Genomic DNA, 16,844 nt, shown 5'->3' with positions numbered 1-16,844 from the left:
AGAGAAGAGGATAAAGAAAAGTGAGACAGAAGGAGGGAGAGAGAGAGAAGAGGATAAAGAGAAGTGAGACAAAAGGAGGGAGAGAGAGAGAAGAGGATAAAGAGAAGTGAGACAGAAGGAGGGGGAGGGAGAAGAGGATAAAGAGAAGTGAGACAGAAGGAGGGGGAGAGAGAGAAAAGGATAAAGAAAAGTGAGACAGAAGGAGGGGGAGAGAGAGAAGAGGATGAAGAAAAGTGAGACAGAAGGAGGGGGAGAGAGAGAGAGAGAGAAGAGGATAAAGAGAAGTGAGACAGAAGGAGGGAGAGAGAGAGAAGAGGATAAAGAGAAGTGAGACAGATGGAGGGGGTGAGAGAGAGAAAAGAGGATAAAGAGAAGTGAGACAGAAGGAGAAGAGAGAGAGATGATGATAAAGAGAAGTGACACAGAAGGAGGGGGAGGGAGAAGAGGATAAAGAAAAGTGAGACAGAAGGAGGGAGAGAGAGAGAGAAGAGGATAAAGAGAAGTGAGACAGAAGGAGGGAGAGAGAGAGAGAAGAGGATAAAGAGAAGTGAGACAGAAGGAGGAGAGAGAGAGAAGAGGATAAAGAGAAGTGAGACAGAAGGAGGGGGGGTGAGAGAGAGAAAAGAGGATAAAGAGAAGTGAGACAGAAGGAGGGGGAGAGAGAGAAGAGGATAAAGAGAAGTGAGACAGAAGGAGGGGGAGAAAGAAGAGGATAAAGAGAAGTGAGACAGAAGGAGGGGGAGAGAGAGAAGAGGATAAAGAGAAGTGAGACAGAAGGAGGGGGAGAGAGAAGAGAGAAGAGGATAAAGAGAAGTGAGACAGAAGGAGGGGGGAGAGAGAGAAGAGGATAAAGAGAAGTGAGACAGAAGGAGGGGGGGAGAGAGAGAGAAGAGGATAAAGAGAAGTGAGACAGAAGGAGGGGGAGAGAGAAGAGAGAAGAGGATAAAGAGAAGTGAGACAGAAGGAGGGGAGAGAGAGAGAGAGAAGAGGATAAAGAGAAGTGAGACAGAAGGAGGGGGGAGAGAGAGAGAAGAGGATAAAGAGAAGGGAGACAGAAGGAGGGGGGAGAGAGAGAGAGAAGAGGATAAAGAGAAGTAAGACAGAAGGAGGGGGGAGAGAGAAGAGAGAAGAGGATAAAGAGAAGTGAGACAGAAGGAGGGGGGAGAGAGAGAGAAGAGGATAAAGAGAAGTGAGACAGAAGGAGGGGGGGAGAGAGAGAGAAGAGGATAAAGAGAAGTGAGACAGAAGGAGGGGGAGAGAGAAGAGAGAAGAGGATAAAGAGAAGTGAGACAGAAGGAGGGGGGAGAGAGAGAAGAGGATAAAGAGAAGTGAGACAGAAGGAGGGGGGAGAGAGAGAGAAGAGGATAAAGAGAAGTGAGACAGAAGGAGGGGGGAGAGAGAGAGAGAAGAGGATAAAGAGAAGTAAGACAGAAGGAGGGGGGAGAGAGAAGAGAGAAGAGGATAAAGAGAAGTGAGACAGAAGGAGGGGGGAGAGAGAGAGAAGAGGATAAAGAGAAGTGAGACAGAAGGAGGGGGAGAGAGAGAGAGAAGAGGATAAAGAGAAGTGAGACAGAAGGAGGGGGAGAGAGAGAGAGAAGAGGATAAAGAGAAGTGAGACAGAAGGAGGGGGAGAGAGAAGAGGATAAAGAGAAGTGAGACAGAAGGAGGGGGGGAGAGAGAGAGAAGAGGATAAAGAGAAGTGAGACAGAAGGAGGGGGAGAGAGAGAGAGAAGAGGATAAAGAGAAGTGAGACAGAAGGAGGGGGGAGAGAGAGAGAGAAGAGGATAAAGAGAAGTGATACAGAAGGAGGGGGAGACTTACATTAATTTGTCTTAGCAGCCTATTTAAATGAACAGAAAATCTGAAAAGGTCTCGTTAGGTTGGAGACGAGGGGGTGGGGTTTCCTCCTACGTTTTGTACAGGAAGCCAGGGATCAAATAATAATTGTGAAAAATCGTGCCTTAGAAAGTCAGGAAAATGAAGGTGTGGGGGGATTAGTGATTGCCGAAATAGAAACAACGTACCGTTGCTGTTGTGGAGTCCATCTGTTAGTTTCCCCACTGCGGCCAAAATCCTCTGATTGTCGCTGGTAAGGGAACCTGTAATGTGAACAATGAAAAGATCAATACGTCTGTGTCTTCATTAACGGGGAAGAAAGAAGAGAGGAACACCGGAAGTATCTCCCAGTCTCTGGGCTCCTTGTGAGGGACCTTTATCTCCATTGTGAAGAGCCAACTCTAGTTGGGGAAAGTTTAGATTCTCAGCCTGGGATAATTGACACAGGAGAAAAGTTTCCATTCCCCTCAACATCTGCAGTAGACGGGTTTGATCTGTAAATAGTCATTTATGAATTGAATGATTTTCTGTAAGGTCATATCATCATAATCTCATATTCAGGAGAATCGGATTTGCTCGTCATCATTGGTGATGACAAAGTGGGGAGAGATGTCTCCAACAAGGACACCTATAGATGGAAATCCTCCAGTGGAGGTCCTGCCCCTTTCTGGATTTCTCTTATTGCTCTTTGCCTCCCAAAAAAATGCAACGCATCATCTCCCGGAAGAACCCCCCCCCCCACTGGGGGGCACTGGCATAAAAAAGGAGGATCTAATCCCGCCTCACTTCATCCAAGAAATGGAAAGTGTTGGTAGTAGTCAGGCTTCCAAGGTAGATTGCATTGTGTTGAAGAACATTTAATTCTCTGGTTTTCATGAAACGTTCCAATATATTGTAGAAAGCCTTCCCTGAAGAATGAATGGTGTGACCACAAAGTGGGGGCAACTCCACACTCATGCCAATGGTGGGGGAATGTCAGGTGTTTACAACGTTGGTCAAATATCCATATCTTCCCACTTTTATATGCTGTTCACAAATGTTTTGTTTGTGTGCTGATCGGGTATGCCAGCCTCGCTCAACCTCTATAACATATAGGAACCCTTGCAATAACTTTTTGGGTCCAGGGAACCCCCGATAAAAAATATTAAATGAACAGCTTGTAGAACATTAATGTGATGGTCAGTGGGAAGAATGCTCCTTACCAGTGATTTACCTAGAGCCTTCACGGCCCCGGTGCAAGAAACAATGAAGGACCCCCCTGATCCCCACTGGGGCCCTTCCCTCCGAGCCCTGTGGTGGAACGCATGTATGACTTTTGTGACCCTGGTAGTTCTGCTGCTTCTCCTGCTCTCCCTCCTGCAGGTGATCAGCAAATGCAGGAGGAAAATGGAGAGATCAATTCCCCTATATCAGTGGTTCTTAACCTGGGGGTTGGGAGCCCCTTGGGGGTCGAATGATGATTTACCAGAGGTCACCGAATCCTGGGCTGTTCCTGAAGCCCGCACCGCTCTCTCAGCCTTTTTGCGACCGCCCACAGCAGGGCTGTCCCTGGAGCCCACAGCCGCCCACTCAGCCTCTTTGCAGCCACCCATTCAGTTCAAGGCATGGCTGGGGGGCAGAGACTAGAGGTCAGCTGCAGTGGCGGCTGGTGCTCAAAATTTTTGGGGGGTGCAAGCAAAAAAAAAAAAAAAAACATCAATTGCAGCCTCACTGTGCCCATCAATTGCTGCCACTGAGCCCATCAATTGCAGCCACTGTTCACATCAAAAGCAGCCACTGTGCCATGCCATTGTCGCGACTGTGCCCATCAATTGTTGCCAATGTGCCCATCAATTGACACCACTGTGCCATGCCAAACGCAGCCACTGTGCCATGCCATTGTCACCACTGTGCCCATCAATTGTCACTACTGTGCCATGCCAAACACAGCCACTGTGCCATGCCATTTTCGCCACTGTGCCCATCAATTGCCGCCAGTTTGCCCCTAAAATGCCACCAGATTGCCCCATAAAATGCCGACAGGTGACCCCCACAACCCGGCACTTACCTTTCTCTGCCAGCCATCCTCCTCCACGATCCTTCGATGTAGTGCCACCCTCGATGTCGCTTTAGCCAATCAGGTTACCGGTAACCAGATCCGGTGAACCTGATTGGCTGAGACGGCTGTCAGTGTTAACCAGGGAACGCACACCCTGTGCGTCTCCTGGTTAACTATTTGGAAGCCGATTACAGCCCTCACAGTGGCTCTAAAAGACACTTCCACAGCCAATCAGCTGCCGTTATTCAGATGGCCGGCGCTCACCAGGGGGCCAGCCATCTGAATAGTGGGCGGCAGCGGCGCCGGCGACAATACATAGATTCATGCAAGAGCGAGAGGGGGCGTCGCTCCTGCGCCCTCTTTGGACGCACCGCCACTGGTCAGCTGATCGGTGAGGAATGTGAAGTGGGAGGGGCTGAAGGAGACCATATTCCCTGATTTTGGCATAGGTGTCACTGCGAGACACCACAAAGTCATAGACACAGTAACACTACCTGTGATTATAGTTGCCATTAAAAGTCCCCACTACAATTCTCAGATCAGCAGATGACCTGCAAGAGCACCTAAGTTGGCTGATCAGAACTCCCCCCAGCACTGCCACTCATCCCACCCCCATCAGCACTGCCACTCATCCCACCCCCATCAGCACTGCCACATATCACATCCCCCATCATCACTGCCACTCATCCCACCCCCATCAGCACTGCCACTCACCCCACCCCCATCAGCACTGCCACTCATCCCACCCCCATCAGCACTGCCACTCATCCCACCCCCATCAGCACTGCCACTCACCCCACCCCCATTAGCACTGCCACTCATCCCATTGCCCCCACCAAGGAGTAAGAGAAGGAATAAAAATAGAGAATACATGGAAGGGATAGGAAAAGAATGGGAGGAACAAAGAAAAAGGGAGAGAAAGAATAAGAGAAAGAACAAGAAAGACGGCAAAAGAGAGAGGGATGGGGGGGGGGAAACAATAAATTAGGATAGAACTAGATAAAAGGGAAAGAAAGGAGAACAAAGAGAAAGAGGGATGCATTCTAAAATGTACCATAAGGGGTTTTAATACTGTATGAGTGGTGGGGACTCAGGGAGCGCTAAATGTCCGTGGGTTAGGGGCCCAAATTACTTGTCTTGCCTTGGGTGCTGCTGACAACCCACCCTACAAAAATAATTTTATAGTTAGGGGTCCCCACAAATTTTATCAAGGGGTCACGGCACTAGAGAGGTTGAGAACCACTGCTCTATATGCAGCCATCCCTGCAGCTCCTACTATACAGGTGTACAAGGGGTCTGTGCAGGTCCCCCTGCAGCATGGGCCCAAGTTGTGATTGCGACCACCGTAGGTAGGTCCATGATCCTTACACTTGTGGTCATTGGGAAGAATACTCCCTTACAGATAGCTAAAAAGATGATTGGTGTCAGTGGTTACTGACTCTGGATAAACCCTAGGGTTCCATGGAACAGTGGTTGAGAAACCCTGGGTTATACATGTAGCGCCCTGCTCCTGACGAACAGGCGCTGCCTCAAATTTAATGGGGGTCTGAGCTGTTATTTGGCTCAGACCAGAGTGATTAAGGGCAATTTAGCCTCTGTTCCAGCCATGGCTGTGCTGGGAGTGATCCACTATTGATCAACTGGGGGTGTCATTACCACCCCAGGCCAAGGGTGGCAGCAGTCAGGTCATGGTACATCGAGTGTCCCCCTCAGCAACGAATTAGTGGGAGTGGTTACCCCGCTGTGCATGCTGAGGAGGGGTACTTAAGGGTTAGACGCCATTGGTGCGGGGTCCGTTTGCGCCTCGTGGCCCACCTGGCCGGAGGTGAGTGTTGTGAATCCTAGCTCCGGGACCACGTTGGACCGGGGCTGCGGCTTCGTCTGGTGGGCCCAGTTGTTTGACTGGGGCCCGTACCGCAGAGGTGATCCTGTGCTGTCCGTCCTGCGGGAGGAGGCCACTTGATGAAGAAAGCCAGGGGAGGACCTATCATGATAAGGACCATGCAAGAGGCTGGTACCTTAGGAGAAGGCCTGGAAGCTTCATCCAAGGATGCACCGTACACCGAGAGGCCTGACAGTGTCGCCTGTCGGGTCAAAAGGTTCTAGTGAGAAAAGCTAAAGAGATCCGGGTGCTGAATCCTGTGGCAGAGGATTCCGGACCAAAGTATCTCACCGAGAAAGGAAGGTCTGTGGCAGAGACTGTACTTTATTCCGTGCGCCATCCCGGCAGCTAGGCCAGTGAGAGGGACCTATCCGGGTGAGCAATACCCACTCTGGCTAGAGTGGCGATGAGAACAGTTTGCTGGAAGCAGGAGTGTTTCCTTACTTGTGACTGTGCACCTGAGCCTACCTACCCCTCCACCCCTCACCCCTCTTTTCTACTAAAGTTCTCCAAAATAAACCCAAAGAGAAAAGAGGTACATTGTGTGTGGACACTGAGCAGCGCAATGTACGCCGTCGTAAGTCCTAATCTGGGCCGTCGTATCTATGCGACTGATTCTTAGAATGAGTTACGCATAGATATCCATTCGATCCGACAGGCGTAAGTCTCTTACACCGTCGGATCGTAACTGCAATTTTTTTTTCCCCGCTAGGTGGCACTTCCTTCGATTTCCGCATTGAGTATGCAAATTAGCTAGATACGCGAATTCCCGAACGTACGCGCGGCCAACGCAGTAAAGTTAAGACGTTTTACGTTAGGCTTTTCCCGGCGTAAAGTTGCCCCTGCTATGTGAGGCGCAGCCAATCTTAAGTATGGCCGTCGTTCCCGCGTCGAAAATTTTTTAAATTACGTTGTTTGCGTAAGTCGTCCGTGAATGGTGCTGGACGTAATTTACGCCCACGTCAAAACCAATGACATCCTTGCGACGTCATTTAGAGCAATGCACGCCGGGAAATTTTAGGGACGGCGCATGCGCAGTTCGTTCGGCGCGGGGACGCGCTTCATTTAAATGAAACACGCCCCCTACCCGCCGAATTTGAATTCCGCCGGGTGATTTACGCTACGCCGCCGCAACTTTACAGGCAAGTGCTTTGTGGATAAAGCACTTGCCTGAAAAACTTGCGGCGGCGTAACGTAAATCAGATACGTTACGCCCGCCCATTTTTACGCCGATCTACGAGAATCTGGTCCTGAAATTCTTCGGACTCTCCTTTCACCCTGGACAGCGAGAATATAGAGGTAACGTGCCGCCCAAAATCTAAACCAGGAGCTCCTTCGGGGGTAGTGCTACATACAACTAAACATTGACCTCAGTGTCTCCTAGAGGATATTTTAGCGTCTGAGGCCCGGTACACACGAGCAAACATGTACGATGAAAGCGGTCCGTCGGACCGTTTTCACCGTACATGCCTGCCAGAGGGCTTCTGTACGATGGTTGTACTAACCATCGTACAGAAGTCCGCGCGTAAACATTACGCGGGGCGTGTCCGCGTCGTCGCCGCGATGATGACGCGGCGATGACGTGGCGACGTGGGCGGGCCTGCCATTTAAAGGCTTCCACGCATGCGTCGAAGTCATTCGACGCATGCGAGGGACGGCGGGCGCTCGGACATGTACGGTAGGTCTGTACTGACGACCGTACATGTCCGAGCGGGCAGGATTCCAGCGGACGGTTTTAAAACACGTCCAGGAATATTTGTCTGCTGGGAAAAGGCCCGGCGGGCAAATGTTTGCTGGAATTCGGCCCGCTCGCGCCTACACACGACCGAACATGTCTGCTGAAACTGGCCCGCGGACCAGTTTCAGCATACATGTTTGGTCGTGTGTACGGGGCCTGAGAAGGGCCCCAAGAGGGAAACTCAAGAATCTTGGTGTAAGCATTGGCCATGACCACTGGAATGAAAAATAAAGTGTTCATCGGTTGGGATCCCTGTATCTGATGTTCATGTGGAGATGAACGTTCAGTATGATTGAGGAAAATCAAAACCTGAAATGATGTTCAGTTCTACCAAGTAGACCTGGGCACCGAGCAACTGAGAATTGCTTGGTCACAGAGGGCAAGGACCAACCTCATAAACAGACCCTTTCCTGGGTCCTGGATAAAAAAGATATAAACAATGGGATGGAGGTTAGTTGAGACGTTATGAATGAATGAAACATGTTGGCCTTTAACCACGAAAGGACCGCCTCCTGCACATATACGTCGGCAGAATGGCACGGCTGGGCACAGGCACGTACCTGTACGTCCTTTTTAAGTGCCCAGCCCGCGGCGCGCGCCCCGGTCTGAAGCTCTGTGACCGTGGGACCCGTGGACCCGATCGCCGCTGGTGTCCCGCGATCGGTCCCCGGAGCTGAAGAACGGGGAGAGCTGTGTGTAAACAAACCTTTCCCGTTCTTCACTGTGGCGCTGTCATCGATCGTGTGTTCCCTGATATAGGGAAACACGATCAATGATGTCACACATCCAGCCCTGCCCCCCTACAGTTAGAAACACATATGAGGTCACACTTAACCCCTTCAGCGCCCCCTAGTGGTTAGCTCCCAAACTGCAACTGTCATTTTCACAATAAACAATGCAATTTAAATGCATTTTTTGCTGTGAAAATGACAATGGTCCCAAAAATGTGTAAAAAGTGTCCGATGTGTCCGCCATAATGTCGCAGCCACGAAAAAAATCGCTGATCGCCGCCATTAGTAGTAAAAAAAAAATAATTAATAAAAATGCAATAAAACGATCCCCTATTTTGTAAACACTATACATTTTGCGCAAACCAATCGATAAACGCTTATTGCGATTTTTTTTACCAAAAATAGGTAGAAGAATACGTATCGGCCTAAACTGAGGAAAAAATATGTTTTTTTATATATATTTTTGGGGGATATTATAGCAAAAAGGAAAAAATATTGATTTTTTTTCAAAATTGTCGCTCTATTTTTGTTTATAGCGCAAAAAATAAAAACCGCAGAGGTGATCAAATACCACCAAAAGAAAGCTCTATTTGTGGGGAAAAAAGGACGCCAATTTTGTTTGGGAGCCACGTCGCACGACCGCGCAATTGTCTGTTAAAGCAACGCAGTGCCGAATCGCAAAAACTGTCCGGGTCCTTTACCTGCATTTTGGTCGGGGTCTTAAGTGGTTAAAGACCTTGGCTGTTTTTCAGATTTGGCGTTTACAAGACTAAAACATTTTTTTTGCTAGAAAATTACTTAATACCCCCAAACATTATATATTTTTTTTCTAACACCCTAGAGAATAAAATGGCGGTCATTGCAATACTTTTTGTCGCACCGTATTTGCGCAGCGGTCTTACAAGTGCACTTTTTTTTGAAAAAATTCACTTTTTTGAATGAAAAAATAAGACAACAGTAAAGTTAGCCCATTTTTTTTATATATTGTGAAAGATGATGTTACGCCGAGTTAAATGATACCCAACATGTCAAGCTTCAAAATTGTGGAATGGCGTCAAACTTTTATCCTTGAAAATCTCCATAGGCGACGTTTAAAAAATTCTACAGGTTGCATCTTTTGAGCTACAGAGGAGGACTAGGGCTAGACCTCTCGCTCTAACGATCGCGGCGATACCTCACTTGTGCGGCTTGAACACCATTTTCATATGCGGGCGCCACTCACGTATGTGTTCGCTTCTGCTTGCGAGCTTGTCGGAACGGGGAGCTTTAAAAACATGTTTTTTTGTTTTCTTATTTATTTTTATTTATTTTATACATTTTTACACTGAAAAAAAAATGAATCACTTTTATTCCTATCACAAAGAATGTAAACATCCCTTGTAATAGAAAAAAGCATGACAGGTCCTCTTATATATGAGATCCGGGGGTCAAAAAGACGTCACGCCTCATATTTACACTCAATGCACTACAATGCAAAAAAAAATGCTATAGGGACGGGTGGGGCCCATCTTGCCCTCACTCATATCCCAGCCGAGCAGGGTACAGGACCCGATCGCCTCCCCCGCTACCGACGGCTCTGGTAAGCGGCGGAGGGCGCGGGAGAGTGGCGGGCCCCTCTCCTGCCGCTGATAACTGTGATCTCGCGGCGAATCCGCCGCGAATCTGCCGGCCCTTGCGGGAAAGAAGTCTCCCGCACGCATGCGCGGGAGTGACGACGTCGCCGCTCCAGCCACTCACAGCGCTAGAGCGGCGATACCCGGATACTACCGCTTTAACACCTGACAATGTCCAGCCTCCAATCAGATTGATCCTAATGAATACAATACATGCTACAAACCTCCAGACAGGCCCAGATCTCAACACAACCCAATGTTCTTCCAGGGCACAGTTACCTGTGATTTCTTCGGACAGAAACAGATTCACCAGCGACTTGATATTCGTCACTTTGCTCGCCACGGCGTGTTCTGAGGAGACAGGAAATCAGTCTTTATTCCTCTAAACTGGACACCTTCTCAGATGTTTCTGCTGCCCACAAATACCACAGAGGAGAGCTGAACCACATAGAGATCCTTCCCCTCTGGGGTGACAACAACATTGCTTGGGGCTTTGGGTCAGCAGAGTCTCGGTGCTCTCAGTTAGTTAGGAGCTCACTGGATTTTAAGGAGACCAGCGGGTGAAATGTTACCTAAACATGTACTTTAACCACTTAAGCCCCGGACCAATATGCTGGCTAAAGACCCAAGGGGTTTTTACGATTCGGCACTGCGTCGCTTTAACAGACAATTGCGCGGTCGTGCGACGTGGCTCCCAAACAAAATTGGCGTCCTTTTTTTCCCACAAATAGAGCTTTCTTTTGGTGGTATTTGATCACCTCTGCGGTTTTTATTTTTTGCGCTATAAAAATAAAAATAAAAATAGAGCGACAATTTTGAAAAAAATGCAATATTTTTTACTTTTTGCTATAATAAATATCCCCCAAAAACATATCTAATTTTTTTTTTCCTCAGTTTAGGCCGATACGTATTCTTCTACCTATTTTTGGTAAAAAAATCGCAATAATCGTTTATCGGTTGGTTTGCGCAAAATTTATAGCGTTTACAAAATAGGGGATAGTTTTTTTGCATTTTTATTTTTTTTATTTTTTTTACTAGTAATGGCGGTGATCAGCGATTTTTTTCGTGACTGCGACATTATGGCGGACACTTCGGACAATTTTGACACATTTTTGGGACCATTGTCATTTTCACAGCAAAAAATGCATTTAAATTGCATTGTTTATTGTGAAAATGACAGTTGCAGTTTGGGAGTTAAGCACAAGGGGGCGCTGTAGGAATTCGGGTTCACCTAGTGTGTGTTTACTAGTGTAGGGGGGTGTGGCTGTAGGACTGACATCATCGATCGAGTCTCCCTAATAAAAGGGAATCACCCGATCGATGCGCCGCCACAGTGAAGCACGGGGAAGCCGTGTTTACATACGACTCTCCCCGTTCTTCAGCTCCGGGGAGCGATCGCGACGGAGCGGCTATAAACGAATAGCCGCGCCGTCGTCCCGGATCGCTCCCCGAGCGGACCCGACCTCCGCATGTAACGGGGGGGGGGGGGGGGTCCCGATCGGACCCCCCACCCACGTCTAGGCAGGCACGTACAGGTATGTTGATGTGCCTGTCCGTGCCATTCTGCCAACGTAAATGTACATGAGGAGGTCGGGAAGTGGTTAAAGCGGAGTTCCACCCTAAAAATGAAATTTCTATTAACAGATTGCCTTTAATGTAAAAAATAAAATAAAAATTACTCACTTCTATCTGGCTGTTACTAGGCAGTATTTGTAATCTGCCTACTTCCTGGTTCTAGGTGGTTCAACTTCCTGTCCTAAGACCCCATTGCCTCCTGGGAAATGATGACACACGTTTCCCAGGGGTCTCTGGGCATTACTGTGTCCAAAAATCTCCCAGCATGCACCTCTCCCTGAAAACCAGGAAGAAAAAAGGAACTGGGCTTCACACGCCCACACATATGATGGATACGCCCACACATATGATGGATACGCCCACACATATGATGGATACGCCCACACTTATGATGGATACGCCCACACATATGATGGATACGCCCACACATATGATGGATACGCCCACACATATGATGGATACGCCCACACATATGATGGATACGCCCACACATATGATGGATACGGCCACAACATGAGCTGGAGATTAGAAGGCAAGTACAGGGCCGCCATCGGGGGGGTACAGGCAGTCCACCTGTAAGGGGCCCGGATTAGGGTGACCACATTTCCAAACTACCATTCAGGGATACCCTCTCTTCCTAAAAATAAGCTTGTGCTGTAACGAATCACAGCACAGTGATTGGACAGAAGAGGTGGGATTTATGATTTCTCCAATCACAAGCAGGGGATTGTGCTCCTCCAGGCATTCCTGGCCAGGACAAGTACTGTCAGTGAGTAAAGCGGTGATGTGGTGGCCTTTTTTGGGGGCATCAGATTGGCCCAGGGGGTGTCTGTGTCAGTTTCATTCCGGGACACTGTATTGTCCTGCAATGAATATGCCCGGGACAGACCTGCAAAATGTGGGACTGTCCCGGGCGATCTGGGACACGTGGTCACCCTAGCCTGGATGACAACCCCCCCTTTTTTTATAATTTTGTTTTTATTATATATTTATTTATTTATTTTTTATTAAAGGGCCCAGAGGTCCCCAGGGCCCTTGATGGCTACCCCCTTTTTTTTATAAAAAAAATGTTTTAATTTTTTTTTATATATATATATATTTTTTTTTTCTTTTTATTAAAGGGTCCAGAGGTCCCCAGGGCCCAGGATGGCACCCCCCCTTTTTTTATATATATTTTTTTTCATTTTTTTATATATTTTTTTAATTTATTTTTTCTTTTTATAAAAGGGCCCAGGGGTCCCCAAGGCCCCAGATGCAAACCCCCCTTTTTGTTACATTTTTTTTTTATAATTTTTTATTTTTATATATATATATTTTTGTAAGGGCCCCCCTTTTTTTCTCTTTTGTTCGTCAGCACCCAAAGCCCCCCGATCTCAATTTGTGGCGGCAGCACCCCCCGCTTCTCAATTCGTGGCACCCCCCCCCCGCACTTCTCAATTTGAGGCACCACCCGGTTCTCTGCTCCAGGGGGCCCATGCCTGAAGCTGTGTAAATTATAGAGTTCCACAGAACCTTGGGTGAGATACCCACCCCTGGAGAAACCATATAGTTCCACAGAACCTTGGATGAGATACCCACCCCTGGAGAAACCATAGAGTTCTACAGAACCTTGGATGAGATACCCAGCCCTTGAAAAATTATAGAGTTCCACAGAACCTTGGATGAGATACCCACCCCTGGAGAAACCATAGAGTTGCACAGAACCTTGGGTGAGATACCCACCCCTGGAGAAACCATAGAGTTCCACAGAACCTTAGGTGAGATACCCACCCCTGGAGAAACCATAGCGTTCCACAGAACCTTGGATGAGATACCCAGCCCTTGAAAAATTATAGAGTTCCACAGAACCTTGGATGAGATACCCACCCCTGGAGAAACCGTAGAGTTCCACAGAACCTTGGATGAGATACCCACCCCTGGAGAAACCATAGCGTTCCACAGAACCTTGGATGAGCTACCCAGCCCTGGAAAAATTATAGAGTTCTACAGAACCTTGGGTGAGATACACACCCCTGGAGAAACCATAGCGTTCCACAGAACCTTGGATGAGATACCCACCCCTGGAGAAACCATAGAGTTCCACAGAACCTTAGGTGAGATACCCACCCCTGGAGAAACCATAGCGTTCCACAGAACCTTGGATGAGATACCCAGCCCTTGAAAAATTATAGAGTTCCACAGAACCTTGGATGAGATACCCACCCCTGGAGAAACCGTAGAGTTCCACAGAACCTTGGATGAGATACCCACCCCTGGAGAAACCATAGCGTTCCACAGAACCTTGGATGAGCTACCCAGCCCTGGAAAAATTATAGAGTTCTACAGAACCTTGGGTGAGATACACACCCCTGGAGAAACCATAGCGTTCCACAGAACCTTGGATGAGATACCCACCCCTGGAGAAACCATAGAGTTCCACAGAACCTTGGATGAGTTACCCAGCCCTGGAGAAATGATAGAGTTCCACAGAACCTTGGGTGAGATACACACCCCTGGAGAAACCATAGAGTTCCACAGAACCTTAGGTGAGATACCCACCCCTGGAGAAACCATAGCGTTCCACAGAACCTTGGATGAGATACCCACCCCTGGAGAAACCATAGAGTTCCACAGAACCTTGGATGAGTTACCTAGCCCTGGAGAAATTATAGAGTTCCACAGAACCTTGGGTGAGATACACACCCCTGGAGAAACCATAGAGTTTCACAGAACCCTGGATGAGATACCCACCCCTGGAGAAACCATAGAGTTCCACAGAACCTTGGATGAGATACCCACCCCTGGAGAAACCATAGAGTTCCTCAGAACCCTGGATGAGATACCCACCCCTGGAGAAAACAGAGTTCCACAGAACCTTGCATGAGATACCCACCCCTGGAGAAACCATAGAGTTCGACAGAACCCTGGGTGATATAACCACCCCTGCAGAAACCATAGAGTTCCACAGAACCTTGGATGAGATACCCACTCCTGGAGAAACCATAGAGTTCCACAGAACCTTGGATGAGATACCCACCCCTGGAACCATAGAGTTCCACAGAACCTTGGATGAGATACCCACCCCTGGAACCATAGAGTTCCACAGAACCTTGGATAAGATACCCACCCCTGGAGAAACCTTAGAGTTCCACAGAACCTTGGATGAGATACCCACCCCTGGAGAACCCATAAAGTTCTGCAGAACCCTGGATGAGATGGTCTGGTATAGACAACGGATCACTCTGCCTCCAAACACAGGAGATTGACAAAGAAAATACTTAAATTACAGATCTGTATCTGGTTTATTCGATGCCCAGGAGAAGATGAAGAGGCTGCAGAGAAACCTCATGTTCAGTGTATGAGGCCCTGCTGGTCTTTGTATCTCCTCCATGACATGAGGATCTCATCAACAGAGAAAACTTTTTTTGAGGGGGTCAACTGCCCTTTGTTTACATGAAAGTTATCACTGCCCAGATAGATAATGGGGTGCAGATTACCCCCAAAACCTACTATTGAAGTCCTCCATGAAAATTTCAAAGTCAGTCAGTTTCTCCGTCATCCCTGAATCTGGAAAAGGGAAACAATAACAGGATGAAAAGACTAGAACCCCCACATTATCCCACTATAACCCTCCCGCCCCCCCATAGAACCCCCACATTATCCCACTATAACCCTCCCGCCCCCCATAGAACCCCCCATTATCCCACTATAACCCTCCCGCTTCCCATAGAACCCCTCCGTTATTCTGCTATAACCCTCCCACCCCCCCATAGAACCCACACATTATCCTACTGTAATCCTCCCCCCATAGAACCCCCACATTATCCCACTATAACCCTCCCGCCCCCCATAGAACCCCCCATTATCCCACTATAATCCTCCCGCCCCCCATATAACCCCCACATTATCCCACTATAACCCTCCCTCCCCCCATAGAACCCCCCCATTATCCCACTTTAACCCTCCCGCCCCCCACATAGCACCCCCCAATTATCCGGCTATAACCCTCCCGCTTCCCATAGAACCCCTCCATTATTCCGCTATAACCCTCCCACCCCCCCATAGAACCCACACATTATCCTACTGTAATCCTCCCCCCATAGAACCCCCACATTATTCCGCTATAACCCTCCCGCCCCGCCATAGAACCCTAACATTATGCCACTGTAACCCCCCTCCCCCTATTGAACCCCCACATTATCCCACTGTAACCCTCCCTCCCCCCATCGAACCCCCACATTATCCCACTGTAACCCTCCTTCCCCCATAAACCCCCATTATCCCACTGTAACCCCCCTCCCCCATAGAACCCCCCGCTATAATCCTCCCTCCCCCATAGAACCCCCAAATACGCTATAAACCTCCTGCCCCCATAGAACCTCCGCATTATCCCGCTATAACCCTCCCTCCCCCATAGAACCCCCACATATATCCCGCTATAACCCTCCCCTGTAGAACCCCCACATTATCCCACTGTAACCCCCCTCCCACATAGAACCCCCACATTATCTGGCTGTAACCCCCCTCCCCCCATAGAACCCCCACATTATCCCACTGTAACCCTCCACCCCCCCCCATAGAACCCCAACATTATCCCTCTGTAACCCCCCACCCCCCATAGAACCCCCACATTATCCCTCTGTAACCCCGCTTCCCCTATAGAACCCCCACATTATCCCACTATAACCCTCCTCCCCCAATAGAACCCCCACATTATCCCACTGTAACCCTCCCGCCCCCCATAGAACCCCCACATTATCCCACTGTAACCCTCCCGCCCCCCATAGAACCCCCACATTATCCCACTATAACCCTCCCGCCCCCCATAGAACCCCCACATTATCCCACTGTAACCCTCCCACCCCCCGATAGAACCCCCATATTATCCCACTGTAATCCTCCCTCCCCCCATTAAAACCCTCACATATATCCCGCTGTAACCCTCCCCCCCCCCCCCATAGAACCCCCACATGATCCCGCTGTAACCCTCCACCCCCCAATAGAACCCCCACATTATCCCACTGTAACCCTCCACCCCCCATAATACCCCCACATTATCCCGCTGTAACCCCCCTCCCCCATAAAACCCCCACATTATCCCGCTGTAACCTTCCACCCCTATAGAACCCCCACATTATCATGCTGTAACCCTCCACCCCCCATAGAACCCCCACATTATCCCACTGTAACCCTCCACCTCCCATAGAACCCCCACATTATCCCGCTGTAACCCCCTCCCCCAAAGGAACCCCCACATATATCCCGCTGTAATCCTCCTCCCCCATAGAACCCCCACATTATTCAGCTATAAACCTCCCGCCACCCATAGAACCCCCACATTATCCCACTGTAACCCTTCACCCCCCCCATAGAACCCCCACATTATCCCACTGTAACCCTCCCCCCCCCCCCCCCACCCATAGAACCCAAAGCCTCCACTTACTTTTTACAT

At 48.9% G+C, this 16,844-nt stretch overlaps 1 long non-coding RNA gene across 1 annotated transcript in view; it reads right to left on the bottom strand.

Moving 5' to 3' along the window:
- LOC120933818 overlaps positions 1 to 2,404 on the bottom strand; it is an 18,401-nt gene extending 15,997 nt beyond the window's left edge. Inside the window, exon 1 of the long non-coding RNA XR_005748130.1 lies at positions 2,025 to 2,404. This is a non-coding gene — a long non-coding RNA (uncharacterized LOC120933818). The remainder of the gene's footprint in view (positions 1 to 2,024) is intronic.
- Between the last annotated feature and the right edge of the window lie 14,440 nt (positions 2,405 to 16,844).

This window comes from Rana temporaria, chromosome 3 (assembly GCF_905171775.1).
Source record: "Rana temporaria chromosome 3, aRanTem1.1, whole genome shotgun sequence".
In the NCBI taxonomy this organism is placed as follows: Eukaryota; Metazoa; Chordata; class Amphibia; order Anura; family Ranidae; genus Rana; species Rana temporaria.
Note: the sequence above shows the minus strand (reverse complement) of the source record. Positions and strands in the feature narration are given on the sequence as shown.